This window comes from Nicotiana tabacum, chromosome 5 (genome assembly GCF_000715075.1).
Source record: "Nicotiana tabacum cultivar K326 chromosome 5, ASM71507v2, whole genome shotgun sequence".
Taxonomy (NCBI): domain Eukaryota; kingdom Viridiplantae; phylum Streptophyta; class Magnoliopsida; order Solanales; family Solanaceae; genus Nicotiana; species Nicotiana tabacum.
The window spans coordinates 15,647,053-15,663,282 of NC_134084.1; the positions used below are offsets into that span (position 1 = coordinate 15,647,053).

The following is a 16,230-nucleotide window of genomic DNA, read 5'->3' on the forward strand; positions in this document are numbered from 1 at the left end:
TGAAGTATGGAAAATGGAGAAGTTTGACCCATAGTTGACTTTTGTGATATCGGGGTTGAAATGCGATTTCGAGAGTTGGAACAACTCTGTTATGTCATTTTGGACTTGTCTGCAAAATTTGGCATCATTATGGGTTGAATTGATAGGTTTTGGCACGAGTTTTGAAAGTTCCTAAGTTCGATTCTTGGGGTGATCTGATGTTTCGACGTTGTTTGATACCTCGATCGAGTCCGTGTTAGGTTATATGACTTGTTTGTGTGTTTGGACGGGGGCCTCGGGTGTGATCCGGGTGTGCTACTGGTCATTTTCCTTTGTTTTTGAATTGTTGTTTCTGCTTTTGGTATCCTCTTTCGCGATCGTGAACCGCCTTCTGCGTTCGCGAAGCTTTGTTCTGACCACCTGGAATTCCTTCTTCGCGTTCGCAAAGCTCTATCTCTTCCTTCATCGCGTTCGCATCCGTCCATCGCGTTCACGTAGTTATGCCATCCCACCCTTCGCGTTCGCGTACAAGTTCACATGTTCGCGAAGAGCAGTCTTTGGACCATCAGACTTCCTTTCTTCGCATTCGTGGATGCACTGTCGCGTTCGCGATGAATAACCTGGGCAGCCTTCCTTTTTCTTCTTCGCAAACGCGATACTTCCTCCGCGTTCGCGATGCTTTAAGACCTGAGCAAAATAAATAGTACTCTATTCCGAGGGTTTGTCATTTTCACCATTTTTGGAGTTCTAGAGCTCGGTTTTGGGCGATTCTTTGTTGATTTTGCAAGCAAAACGATTGGGTAAGTGTTCTTCACCTAGAATTGATTATATTCTATGAATTTGTCTTTATTTGTATCATTTAATTTGTGATTTGGGTTGAGTAAAATGTTGGTTTTTGAAGAAAATTCCTAAAATGAAAAAATTGTGATTTGAGGGGCCAAATGGTATCGGAAATTAATAAATTTTGTATGGTTGAACTCATATTGGAATGAGTATTCGAATTTTGTAAAATTTGTCGGGTTCCGAGGCGCGGTTCCGGGGGTCAACTTTTGGATCAATTTTTGGATTTTGATAAAGATTGAGACTTTATGATCCAGAATAGTTTCTTATGTGTTTTATTTGTGCTTTGAAGTTAATTTGGATAGATTTGAGCCGTCTGCAGGTCTTTTCACCCGAGAAGTGTATTTTAGAGTATTGTTTGTCGTCTTTGAGGTAAGTATTTTGCCTAACCTTGTGTGGGGGACTTTCCCTTAGGATTGAGTCTTCTTTGCTAATTGTAGTCCGTGCATGCAAGGTGACGAGTGTGTGCTCGGACTTATTTGTGGGAAATATGCTCTAGGATTCTTAGGTCCTTATGTTCAATATATGTAGAGTATTCCGTTATGATTGGATTTAATAATTGCTTAAATTATCTCTATATGCTCCATATGATATTGTTTAGCTTTCCTCTAATTCCTACGTGTTGCATTGACCCTTAATTGCCTTAATTGAAGTGGTTGTCTTCCTTATTGTTTTGATACTTTTTGATTGTGAGTTCCTCTATGACTTCATGCAAATAGGTTACATGTCCAATTGTTGTGGTTACCGGTGTAGTTATCACGTGCTTATTATGTCTTGTTGTTTAGTTGAGGTTTCATTGTGAAATTAATTGTCGGTACAAGGTTGGTTATAGCTCATTCCCTTACCAGGACATATTTAATCCTTACTGTTAGTTCCCTTGCCGGGATGTGTTTATTCTTGTTGTTGACTTCCTTGTCGGGATATGGTTGTTTTCTTATTGTTCCCTTACCAGGATATTTTTGTGATTGGTGTTGACTTGTATATTAGGATCGGGTTGCAAGTCGCAATAATATTATATGGGATAGGGTTGCACGCCGTAACAATATTATATGGGATCGGGTTGCACGCCACAACAGTACTATATGATTGGGATCGGGTTGCATGCCGCAACAAGAAAGAATAAAAGTGAATATTGACTCTTATGGTGAGAGTGAGAGTAAAAGCACGAAGGGTGACGCCGTGCACTTTCTGCTGCTGTGTTTATTTGTTGTTATCAATTCAAGTGTTTAAACTGTTTAAATTCCTTTATTGCTGTGATCCTTGTTAGAATCTACAATATTTTCAATACATTACTATATTTATGTATATACATATACTCCAATACTTCAAACTTCAATAATTGTTACAGCCGTAATTCAATTAGTTTCTCAATTATACTCCCTTAAACCGCATGAGATTGTATTTTACATAAAAAGGAATTTCTACTAAGTTTTAAGTTATTAAATCTTATGTTAAGGTAATAATCCATTCAATGTTGGATTTTTAAATTAAAAGGGGTACTTTCTTTACTCAAATGATTTCAAAAGAAACAATTTCATCTTTTCTCGCTAGCTTTACCGATTAGTTTAGAAATTATAATTTTATTTGTATTAGGTAAATGAGACTTCTTGGACATATCGAGTGTATTGTACGGACATTATGTATTGTATAGCATGTGAATTCTGTTGTTAAAAGTGAGATGGAAAATATGGGGGCACAAGGTGCCATGCGTACGGAAGGTTCGGAAGTCAAGATTACGATATGAGAAACCGATGATTGAGATGGTCAGGATTGTATATTAGACATGATATGATTGATTGAGTGGGCATCTCCTTCTTTAATTGAATACATTATTACCTGTCTCTGTTCCTGTTATGTCAGTGTTGATTTACTTGGTTACCGTTCGTTACTACCCGTGTTCTCCCTTTATGGTTCTTACTGTTGGTATTTTGATTTCTTTTTTCTATTGATATTACCTCGTTACCTTTATCTCAATGTTTTATTATCATATCCTGTTCATTTCATTTGACCAGTAGGTGTCTTGACTGTTCCTCGTCACTACCCCACCGAGGTTAGTCTTGATACTTACTGGGCACCGCCGTGGTGTGCTCATACTACACTTTTGTACATATTTGTGTAGAGATTCAGGTATTGATCGATAGTAGTTGTGCGGGTCGTCGCGGTGGAGACTCACGGTAACCTGTTACTGCGTTCGCAGGCCTCAGAGTCACCTTCATTTGTATTTACGTTCCATTGATTCCTTCTCGTTCTGGAACAATGTTGTATTTATTTTGTATAATTACTCTTAGAAAGGCTTATGACTCGTACCACCGGTTTTGAGAATTAGGATTTCTTGCGAGTTATTTAATTTGAAGTTAGTAAATATTAATGTTATTTCTGTAAATGTTAGACTTACCTAGTTTAGAGACTATGTGCCAGCACGACTCCTTCGGAGGAATTTTGGGTTGTGACAACATCAAGACCCTCAAAAGTAGACCATATAGAATTAACAGAATCTAACAATTGTGAATAGAAAATTCACCGTAACTTATGATTCTAAAACATAAGGCCTTTTTTATAAAAACACAACCGACTTGGTGTTTTCTTTTGATTTGTATATCATATTGTTGGGTTTTTGAGTTGTATATCATATTGTTGTGTTTTTGGTTTGTATATTATATTGTTATAAAATATTAGAGTGCGGGAGGATGAATCCAAAATTAGTCTGGACACCTTCAACTTTTTCCTTCTTTTTTGCTGGGCGTATATACAGTTTAAATCATAATAGAATTATAGTCTTCGGTGATTTACAATTATATCCTTAAATTATATAAATATTTAAGATTATTAAAGTCGATCAATATTTTAAGAATATTTTAGTCATTCAATATTTAGCTTACATTATTCATGCTTTTATAATAATATAGATATAAATATAAATAGATAGATAGTTGATTTCCCTTTTTTTTCCCGAGCATATTAGTTATTCGAAAACCATTAGTTAAAATAATTTGATTCGTCTTAAATATTTTTATTAAAATTCAACTTAGTTGGTTTGATTTTCTTTAGGTACAAACCGATCCAAACCACTAAAATTTGTTACTATTATTTTACACATCAAATAAGACATCTTAATAATAGTGTGATTTTACGTGATTTTAGAAAATATCAAAATTTAATTAAAATATATTAATATTAAAGAAAAATCGAAATAACCATAAATGTTATAAAAAGCTTATCTTTAATTATACATAAAATACAATAACTATAATATAAATTTCTAAAAGCAACCGGTCACACCAAACTATTAATACCTATTTTGTCGGTCAAAATTCCATGAGTGAACAATCATTTTTGGTTAAAAAAAATATTACTACATTTTAAAAAGGAAAATTTTATTTTGTGTCTAGTTGTACGAGACAACTTTTTTGTCTCACAATTTTGTAGACCCAGAAGTGTAATATTGGGGTTCACAAATTTGTGAGACAAAAATGAGCCTCATGCAACTTACACTAGCTGTATGAGACACGAAATAAAACTTCTATTTTAAAAATGTTTCTTTTCACCCATATTATTAAAAAAGAATATATTAATATGCTCCACAAATAAATTCAAAATAAATACGTTTCTCTCGATTTTCACAACAGCAGACGGAACTGACGGAGTGTTGTGGCCGTACAGTGTTTTTGAGAGAGAGAGAAGAAGAAGAGAGAGAGAGAGATGACGAGGGGGAAGCAAAAGATCGAAGCACAGAAAAAAAATGCGGAGAAGAATCAGAAATCAAAAGGGTCTCAACTTGAAGCCCGAGCTGTTGGTCTCAAAGTCGTATGCCCCATTTGTAAAGTAAACTTTCTATCTTTATGTAGATCAGTAGATTTAATATGTTAATCCTACTTCTTAATAAAATGATTAAATCAGGCTGTGATAGACCTAAATTTAAATGTTCTTCTTTAATTGTTTTGTGGTTGGGGGTGCGGGTGTGCGAAGGGATTCATGATGAATTTACATATCCCATAGTTAAATTGGTGTTGAGTATTTTTTTTTTTTATCGTAAGGAGAACGATGGTGTTCCGAATCAGCTTGAGTGCACCTCGATGCAGTAGCGATGCCAGGAATTTAGTAAGGGAATTCCAAAAAAGAATGTATAAAACGTAAGACCTAATGTATGAACCTACGTCAAGGGGATTTAATAGTTTTTATGTATACAAAAAAACATTGGGTTTTATCCTTTTTGTATAGTGTAATTTTTCGACGAAGCAGATTCAATTGAACCCCAGCTCCGTCAATGCCTTGATGCACATGGGTGTATGGTAAACTTGTCCACCAAGGATGAAAGAGATAGGCTCACACTGTAAAGCTTCGTAGCTTTTAAATATTTATTTGGGCTAATTATGTGCCTAATGACGAGTTTAAGGTACTCCCAGGATGCGTAGGAACCCACATGAAGGTGGTCGTGATTATTATTCTAATGTTATATGTATATATGTGTATATGGATATGCCTATTGATACGCCAATTGATAAATGGAACTATGAGATAATAAGTAGCTAAATCAATTTTTAAGCTTGGGCTTAAGACGTCAAATAGTAGTGGTAAATGAACTTTATACAACAACTCGAGGATAAATACAAACACTGTACTGAAGCTTTGTCCGAGAAGAAATTGAGGTTCAAAAACGATTAAATATTAATTCCGCATGTATTGAATTCATGGGACAAGCCCATAATGGCGTGACTCTAGACCTAAGGGTGTCTTAAAAGATCTCTTTGAGTGGAAAAGAAAAACTAAACTTTTGCCTTGGTCAAAGAATTTTGAACACGACATATGCTCAATTTTTCTTGTGTGGTAGCCATGAGCCTACAAAATACTAACTATAATGAGCATATATAAATTATTGGTCAAATTCTGAAGGATTATACAAGTGATGGCTTGGAAAGGAACTCTATTTAGTGTCCATAAAGAAAGAAAATTCCAAACTTACTTGGTCTTTGTCTAAAAAACGTACAAAAAGCATATATATTTATATTGATGGCCCACTATCCTTTACTTAGTGGTACTCTAGGGAATTCAAAGACGGTTGAAAAGGGGTCATTCTAGTCCTTTAAAATTGGAACCCCAAATCTCTCCTTTGGGTCACTTGGTTGGAGAGAAATGCAGCAGTTAGGTGCTGCTTCAACTCTTTCTATGCAATGTCAAGATGGGGGCTTGAGGGGGGGGGGGATATAATAGAGCTTGAATCGAGCAAAGGTTTTGCCAAATCAGCAAGTGGAAAATCATAATTTTCTCTTCTTTGAAGTAGCGTATATAATTTTTTTTGTGATTTTTATTATTATTTGAAATATGAATAATTATATGTAAAGTTTAAGATGAAGATTCAGTTTACAAGATGATTTTGAGTAGAAAATACCATTAGATTGAAGTATTACACAAACTTATGAAACTTGGGTGTTTAAAGTTAAAGTTTGAATAAAAAGATGATGAATAGTGTTTCCAAAACTTAGATGTGAGTTGGTTAATGATATTAACGACTTAAATGAATGGATAGATACTAATTAAATAGATTTATGGAGTGGCTCATGTCGAAAATGAAGAAGTTGAGTTTTAAAGGACTTATAGCCAAGGGCTGAACCCAAACAAGTTAAGTTGATTTTAAGTAAGCAAGAATTTTTGTCGATTGATTGTCGGTGGAGACTTTCGACATTGTTCCAGGTATTGGAAGGGTTGAGCTTTAAGCCTGGTGAGATTCACTCCACTTTAAGGCTTTTGAATTAAAGAATGATTTCAAGTATATTGAAATGAATTTGAAAATGTATTTGTATGTTCAAGGGGACGAGTGAGCGTACATTATTTTGAAACAACTCATCTCTAAATTTTGAAAACACTATTAATCATCCTCTTCATTCAAATCTCAAGTTTTATAGGATTGTGTAATACTTTAATCCAATGTTTTTTTTTTACTCAAAATCATCTTCTAAACTCAATATTTTATCTTAAACATTAGATATAGCTATATCAATAATAGTAATACTCACAAAGAAATTATATGAGTTACCTCAAAGAAGAGCTAATAGTGATTTTTTCATTTCCTATTTTTTTGTTCATAAAACTTGTGTTATCTTCCCCCATTTCGACATTGCAAAAGAGTTGGAACAACATATAACTGCGGGGTGTCTCTCCAACAACATACCCAAAAAAGGAATTTGGAGTTTAACTTTAAAGGACAAAAAATGACTCATTTGAGCCGTCCTTGAATTTTTTGGAATTGTCCTATTTATCCTTCTTTATATAGTACGGAAAGTAACAATTTTTAAAGCCAAGTGATGGATAGTGGGGCAACATATACACATGCATGTTGTACGTTCTCTTAGACAAAGACAAACAAATCTTGGATGTTCTCCTTTTGAAATTATTCCCAATCACCCTCTAGGCATCATTCTAATCATATGGATTCTGGCCCATTTTATCGTTCCAATTTCTCTCCTAAAATCTTAAATGCAGCTGCCTATTTCAGAATATATAATGAGCTTAATTATTCACTTAAAAGTACTATATAAGACCCTGGGTCTTCCATCCTATAAATTGACATCTATTTACTCAACCTGTTATAAGAACTCCAATCTTATTGGTCACGAAAAATGAATCCGGTAGCTCCCCTCATTATATAAAAAATTCATTTTCTTAATCTGCATAACCCATAACATACATATACGTGTAACTCATCATAATAGGAGAGCCACTCAAACATTAAGTTGAGTTTAAAGTTAGCTAAATTCTCTGAGGTGCTACGTAAGTTGTAGCTAGGATTTGAACCTGAATCTCCTGGTTTTACTCTTATGCTTCAACGACTTAGCCATCCATTTGGGGATGTGTTGACTGTTCAATATAGTTCTTCTTTGACTGATTTGTATAGACCTAGATGGAGAATAACAAGTCTTGAAGGAACAAAAGATGCTTTCAAAGAAGAAAAGAGCTAAATGTTGTTTTAAGTTTAGATATTTTTAGAATATGTTTTGTTGGCTTAAAGGAGATTTTTTCATTAACATTTCTTATTTTATGGATTGTGCTAGTGTCAGCTCTGTGTAGTAGTGGTTTAAGTTGTTGGTCTCAACTCTCAAATTCATTTGTCCCATTTCTTTTTAATATTTACGACTTTAAAATCAACTAAAATTCTTTAAACAAATGCAAGATCGACTTTTTTATCCTTTGAACATAGAATTCAAATTGAGAACCCTACTAATTTATTATATATAAATGAATAAAGTGAAAAGACATTACTTTATAGTAATATAATAATTTAATAAGTTGCCACTGCATTGTCATTGTGACAATCTGTCACTGGCACCGCCGAAATGTAAGCAACTATCTCTTGCCATAATTCCTTCTTTCAAAGAAAAGTCTAGAAAGCTTAACCATTCAAAACATGGAGTTATAGAAGAAGTAAGAGAAAGTGTGAAAATAAATTTATGGAGCAATCAAAGATTAAGGGGCCCACTAGTTTTCTTCTTTACAAAATAACCTCACTTGACTTTGTTAGACGCAAAAGATAGTTTTAGTCATTAGACTGGTCCGCCTAACAAAGTCAAGTGAGGGCATTTTGTAAAGAAGAAAAACTAATGGGCCCCATAATCTTTGATTACACCACAAATTTATTTTCACACTTTCTCTTATTTCTTCTTCTTTAATTCCATGTTTTGAATAGTTAAAACTTTTCTAGATTTTCCTTCCCAAGAAGGAATTATGGCAAGAGAGAGTTGCTTACACTTCGGCGGTGTTAGCGATAGATTGTCACAATGACAACTTATTAAATTATTACATTGCATTACTATAAAGTAATGTCTTTTCACTTTATTCATTTATATAAAAACAAATAAGTCGGGTTCTCTGTTTGAATTCTATGTTCAAAAGATAAAAAGTCTGATCTCGCATTTTATCTAGAGAATTTTAATTGATTTTGAAAGTCCTAAATATTAAAAAGATAATTAAATTATCATTTTTTCGATGTAAAATTTATTTTTGAAAGGTAAGATCTATTTTTTTTCATTAACCACTTTATTAGAGTGTAAAAATTCCAACCAATCAAATATGTTCAAGTAAAATTCCAAAATCGAGACTACGTCTAGTCACAATTGTTGGTATTATGCGTTTTTTAATATTAAGGTGCATTATTTCTTGCGAGATAGTGGCTATAAATTTGCAAGAAAATGATCATTATCCTTGGTGTAACTCATGAAATCACTAATGCCATGATCTACCACTAAAACTTATATTTTGTAATTACCTGTCCATGTTCTACTATTTTATTATTCCACTACCTTATTATTTGTTTCATGAAAGAGATTACACTTATAAATAGTTATGTTTTTTACTTGTGTTGGGTATGGGAAAAGTGTTGTAATATTAGGGATGACAATGGGGCAGGACTAGGGCGGGTCTGTATTCAATTTTTTTAAAAATGTTAATGGGGCAGGGGCGCAGGGCAAGGATGGGTCGCTGAGATGAAGTTTGAAGTGTTAGCTGTAGCTTAACGAATTACGCTTTTAACTTGTGTCCAACTCAGTAGAAACCGATACTTAAAAAATAAAAAAAATGAAATATAGATGATAGCTTCTCGGGAAAAAATGGATAGAAATTGTTGCATTTCAGTGATAAAAAATTATTTTACTCTTGAAGTAATCTGAGATACAAAAGAAAAGCAAATAGTTTAATATAAGAATGAAAAGGATGTTAACAATAATAATAATAAAATAATATTTTTATTAGGAGGGAAGTCATAATTAGTTTCTCTAAGTTCTGTACTAAATAATTTAAAATTTAAGCTTTTCTTTTAATAATCGTCAAAGTCAAACTAAAACATTCAAATGCAGAATCTTATTTTCATAACTGTACATTTTTCTTTATTAACAAGTGGGTGGGTGGGTGGGGGGTATAAAAGTTTTATGTGAAAAATTAGCAAGAACAAGGTGGAAGATGTTCTAAGACAACTCTCCAGTAGGAATTCCAAAAATTTGAAACCGAAAATTCTAGATTTTGACTTTCATAAAATCCTAATTTTATGTAATTTCAGGTATTGATAGAAAAAATAAATAGAGGTTAGAGAAGTGGAAAACACGGACAAATAAATAATAAAGGAAAAACGGGGCAGGGCGGGGCGGGGCAGCGCAAAAAATTGTGAAGATGTTAAACGGGGCAGGGCAGAGCGGGTCAAAGCTTGCCCTTCCCCGCCCAACCCGTTTGACATCCCTATGTAGTATGTATGAAAAAGTGAGGTTGGTGTCATGAAAAAAGAGAGTTGAGAAGAAGAAAATTTTGTTCTTCAACTTATTCTCTAGAAAAAAGAATATTATTTTGTTGGTAAATTACAACGTAGGTCCTGATAAATTCAATGAGTTATAACAACAGTAATTTACGAACTGATGTGGTTGCTTATTACTACAGGTAATTATGACAGTAATTTATGACCAAGGGCCTGTTGGATTCAATAAACGATAATTTATGTTCAAGTTTTGAGCTAATAAAATAGTTACTGCTTTGTATCAAGGTAGGTCCTGGTAAATTCAATGAGTTATAACAACAGTAATTTACGACAATCCATTTGGGGTTAGGTGGAGAATAATAAGTTTCGAAGCAACATTCTATATGTGCCTGAGCTTGTTTTAATATGCAGTTTGTTTAATACAGACTGCTAAGAGTGTTTTGTCCTTGTTCTTCTCTTCTTCTGTCATGTCATTAATTAGTACCTGTAATTAAAAATGGTAGAGGAAATCAAGGTCCCCCTAAAGTATCTTCAGCTAAGGATGGAAGGCCTCCCCATTACAAGTTGGTACTTTCTTAAGATTGTGTGGACAACTAGGACCATACCCATGTTGTTTTTGAGATAATAATGGTGGTTTTCGAACCAACCTGTTACTTAGCACAAGTGCCAGGTAAACTGCCCACCAAGGTTGGGATAGATGGATTTGAGGTGAGTGTTGTAGTGGGATTCAAACATGGTATTTGTAGGGTTTTCCACTAAGCCCCAATCATTCAACCGTCCCTTGGGGACACCCGAGTTCGCTTTTGTTATGCATAATTATCTAAAGATGTTTCATGTTTTGCCTTTTGCAGTGTTTTGTTAATAGCTGGGCGTGGGTGTTGTCAACTTGACGTTATTCGTCTTTCTTCTTGTCTGTAGTTTTAGGAATCACATGTTAAAGTTAATGCAGATGTCATCTAGAAGCCTGGAAGGATATTGCAAATGTGAGGGTTAGCTGAATTTAGGTTCATGTGTTCTCTCAGAAGCATCAGGAGTATGTGTTCGTATTTATGATGTTACGAGTATTTTTGTTAATCTATATTTTAGGTTTTAATGTATCTTTCGGATTTTCCACTAAGTCATTGATAAGTCATCAACATATACTTGACCAAAAATAAAATGTCATCAACAAAACAAATGAAACCACTAGAAATGTGTCTAGTGGTGGCTGATGAATTGAAATTAATATCCATAAATCTTGCTTGAGATGAAACGAAATAAACTATAACCTACAAAACATACTTTGAGAGCACTCAAGGGTGGTCAATGAAGTAGGTTGAGAACCATGAGGTCTCGGATTCAAATCCCACCGGAGGCAAAAACACTAGGTGATTTCTTCCCATTTGTTTAAGGTTCAAATCCGCCGGAGGCAAAAACACTAGGTGATTTCTTCCCATTTGTTCAAGTCTTGGTGGACAGATAGAATTACCTAGTACCTATTGCTGGTGGGGGGTGACATGTATCCCGTGGAATTAGTCGAAGTGCGCTCAAGCTGGCATGGACTCCATGCTTATAAAAAAAGACATACTTTGAGATTAGTAACTTACTAACTTTTGACTGAGATGTGCCACAAAAGAAAATGTAGCCTTAGCTAAAGTATACCTGGGTATTTACCTGTTCTAATTGATCTTGTTTCATACCATTTCGTATTCAACAGAAAAATTAATAGTGGCAAGTTGGAACATGCTAACTTATCAAAAGTTGGAATATGCTAAGTTGACATTCTACTCAAAAAAATTGGAATGTGCACCCTTCCGTTATCATTTTTTTTGAGGTGCGGCCTTGGTGGGACGAAAGTCATTGCCAGCTCTTTGAATGAATACGCTCTTGGGCTGCAGGAAGAGCATCTCTGTTTATTCAAAGATCCTAGACTGCTAGTTAAGTTGGTGATATTGGTCTCCTATCTTTCTTACCCTGGTTGCGCTGTGGCTTAGTGTGATTAAACTGTGAATTGAGTCAGGAAAAAGAAGTCCATCTCCAGGATTTAAAGAAGAGAAGAAAGACCCAGCTTCAAGGGAAATGCTTTAGGAAAGAAAGATCCCAAGCTTCTGCTGAATTGAGAGTGGACTTGCCTTGGTCCTCTGTGAGTTCCAGAGAGCTACAAAATTTTAGACAGTCTACTTTTTCACCGGAAGAACAACGAAACAAGGAGAAGATCAGATTAATGCCTTATCTTAAATTGTCTTCCTCCTCTCTTGGATTTTCTTTTCTGCTAGGAAATAGAATCTTTTTTTTTAATCAGGGTAGGATGCCTCTTTTAATATTAAGAGGAAGTTGGATTAGACAGAGCCAAGAACTTCGCCAAAAGGTGTTAGAATATAAAAAAGTAAACCTGAAGAAGTTTTAAGGTGATTCAACATATTGTATATATACATTAAAATAAATTTTGACCTAGCTACACTATAACTTTCCGGCGAAGCGGTGACACCCGTAGTCTAAGGTGGCTCCGCCACTGTCGGTAAGAAACTGTTGAATCTAACTGCTATCACCCAGTAACAACATACTCTGCTTGCTTTCCTACAAGCTGTTTATCTTTAAAAGATTAACGTGTCTTCACAGTGATTGGTTCTCTTTGAGAGGAGTGGCCACAGAGAGATTTGAGTTTCAAGTAATTTCAAGGAAGGCTGCGTACACACTACCTTCCCCAGACCCCACTGCTAAGTTATGTCTAATATACTTTACTAGAAAAACCTGATCTCAGCAGTGGCTCAAGAAGCTTACAAAGGTAAACGTTACTCTGGAAAATTGGAGCTCCCGGGTAACTTGACCAAATATTTACCTTTTTACATGTTTTATTAGGTTCAACCTTGAAAATTCCATTATACCTAGACTGAGAAAGGTTTTGAAGAAAAATTGATATTCGTATTATGCGCCATTTCTTCCATAAACAATTAGACATAAGGCTGTATTGTGGTCCGGGACCGGCCCAGGGCCAAACGGGCCGGTTCAAACGAGGTCGGTCTCTAGTGGTGCATAAGCCCGTAGCGGGCCGGTCCAACCCAAATAGCCCGTGAGCCCGGGACCGTTAAGTCCGGGACCGGCAAGCGGGCCTGGGCCGGTTCATCCGGGCCCAATGGGCCAAACGGGCCCCAACGGTCAGATTTTTAAAATCTAGTCGTTGGCCATCAAAATTCAACCATTTGGCACTTTAAAAAATAGCCATTTGGGCCCCAAACTTTGTTTTAACCCTAAACTTTTTATAATTACACTTTGTCCCAATTCTCAACTATAAATACCCCCATTCTTTCATTTTTACTCACAAATTCATCAATCTCTCTCTAATTTTCTTCTATAATTGCTTACTTTATTATTGCAATTTCGTGAAAAATTGTGAAGTTGGTGAATTGAAGTATTCAAGTCTTTAAGTCTTCAACGATATTCAATTTTCAAGGTTGTTCGTCAATTCGGTAAACTCGTTCCAACTCTTAAGTTTTAATATTATAGTTTTGTTAGTTTTATTTAGTATAATTATAATTAATATGACATTTTCTTTGAATTTTTTTTTTTGGTGGTAAGTGTAAGGGAAAAACTAAAATTGGTGAATCTAGTAGCCAAGCTACTACTCTTCCCCCGGCTCCCCGACCCAGACCTGTTACCCGTCCTCCACCTATTATTCTTGATAGTGATAACCCTTGTTTTCAATTTTCCGATAGTCAATTTTGCCATGATGTTGCACCAGGTCAACAATTAAATGAAGAAGTTATGAGTGCTCTTTATCCTAATGAAACTATCTTTGAAAATAATGAGGAAAATGATGATTTAGATGAAACACAACCGGATTTAGATGATACACCTACTAGTCCTGTTAATAACCCAAATGATGCCCCGCCTGACCCTCCTGTATTAACCCCTACTTTTAATAAACAACCTGCTAAACGGCCTGAAACATCTCTTGTTTGACACTTTTTTACTTAACTAAGAGAACAAAATAAGGCTAAGTGTAAAACTTGTGGGTCTCAACTAGTTCATAAATTTACTGGAGACCGTAGCGGTACAGGTAGTTTGACTAAACACATATTGAAACACCCTAGAGATAAAGCTAGATTTTTACAAATGAAAGCTGCGCAAGAGGGGACACGTGTAGATACTACGGTTAACCCTAGTACAGGTTCAAATCTAGTTCAACCGGGAGTTAACACTGTTATCGGTGACATTTTATATTATGATCCAAATAAAGATCGTGAAGAATTGGCAAAAATGGTTACTGTTATGTGCTTACCCTATAGTTTTCCTTCTAACCCTCATTTTGTGCATTATATTAGAAGAGTTTTTAATCCTACTTATAAAGGATGACCTCGCGCAACCGTAAAGAACGATATTTATAAATATAAACATGAATATGAACAATATTTGCGCTATTTATTTACTCATATAGATTATCGCATTGCTATTACTACTGATATTGGTAGAAGTGGTAATGACTGTGATTATCTAACTGTTACAAGTCATTGGATAGATGAGGAATGGATAATGCAAAAGCACATTATTGCTTATAAAATAATTAATTCACGCCACACAGGTAAGTTTATTGTTAACACAGTTGCAGATATTTGTAGATATTTTTGCATTAGAGATAAAATTATGTCGGTTTCAATGGATAATGCTTCTAGTAACACTAACGCTATAGGCTTGCTTACAACTACACTAAATCCTGCATTTAGTAATATTTTTCATGTTAGATGTATTTGTCATATTTACTATTTAATCGTCGGTGCTGGTATGAAAGTTTTAAATGTAGAAATTGAAAAGGTTAAAATGGCTCTTAGATGTATTTATCATCTTCCTTAGTTTTTTTTTTCCTTTTAATGGTCGTATTAGTACCTTGTTGTGCTCATTCCATTGGGGGGAGGAAGACTAAAAAAGATATTGCCATTCTTTGTTAATGTCGTAATAGTAAAATATATAAGACATTCCCTTGAATATGTATATACATACACATATATATAAGGCACTATATATATCTCTAATACATATAAACTATATATATATATATATATATATATACACACATATACATACATATATACATATATATAAGGCAATACATACTATATATATTTATATAGCTATATATATTTATATAGCTATATATAAGCATTTATACTAGTATATACATATATAGTTTACAAGAAAGTGCCTTAGATAAAAAAAATTAAGAAAATAGCCGGAACGAAAAAAGCCCGTTAGACCCGCGGGCCCAGCCCATTTAGCCCGGGACCATGTGGGCTTAGGACCACCGTGGGCCGGTTCCACACATTGGGACCGTGAAGCCCGGGACCGCCTCAACCCAGCCCGCCTCAAGCCCAGGCCCTTTTGGCCCGGCCCGGACCACAATACAGCCTTAATGACATGTTTTGATGCAAGCAACATAGAATATGGGCCTAGAACATGATTTCTATCGTAACATGCGCTCAAAGCAAGATTTCTGCTGCAAATATGTATATAAACTAAGCAGCATTTCTCAAGGCACATTGAGATCGTGTGTTGTTCTTATGTTTTAGCGATGAGGTCCCCAGTAGTGGTTTTAGAATTTCATTTTTGTGCAGTTTTGTCTTAACTATTTTCTTTTTTAATTTTCAGGCGCAGCTAGCAAATCAAAATCAACTTGTGGATCACTATGGCTCCAAACATCCAAAGGAAAAGCCTCCAAGCAACTCAGGACAATAATATATGTTGCTTTTGAAAGCTTCTTGCTTGTGTCCTTCAATCTTGAAAACGAGTGAGGTCTGTTAAAAACTTTGTGAATTATCAGAATGGATCTTGTTTGTGAATAGCGTAAGCAGAAATACAAATAAAATATTAAACTGATGAAGTCTTATTTCTCCCTCTTTCTTGATAACCCATGTTCTTGATAACCCATGTTCTTGATAACCCATGTTATCGGAAACAGTCTCTTTACCTTGCCAGGTAGGGATAGGGTTAGGGGTAAGGTTTGCGTACACATTACCCTCCCTAGACTTGTGGGATTATAATGGGTATGTTATTGTTATTGTTGTCTTGATAACCCCTGGTACCCTGCATAAAAGGAAAAAGGTTTTAACACATTTGGCTGCTCGACCAAATATAATTACAGCGGCTAGTCAATATACATATCTTATATACTAATTATGTATAATATATGTATATTTTACAGATGGACG

At 34.9% G+C, this 16,230-nt stretch overlaps 1 long non-coding RNA gene across 1 annotated transcript; it reads left to right on the forward strand.

Moving 5' to 3' along the window:
- The first annotated feature begins 4,438 nt into the window (after positions 1-4,438).
- LOC107827432 (uncharacterized) lies at positions 4,439-15,898 on the forward strand. Its single transcript, XR_001657520.2, has 2 exons — positions 4,439-4,641; positions 15,671-15,898. It is a non-coding gene; the product is annotated as an uncharacterized LOC107827432 (long non-coding RNA).
- The last annotated feature ends 332 nt before the right edge of the window (positions 15,899-16,230 follow it).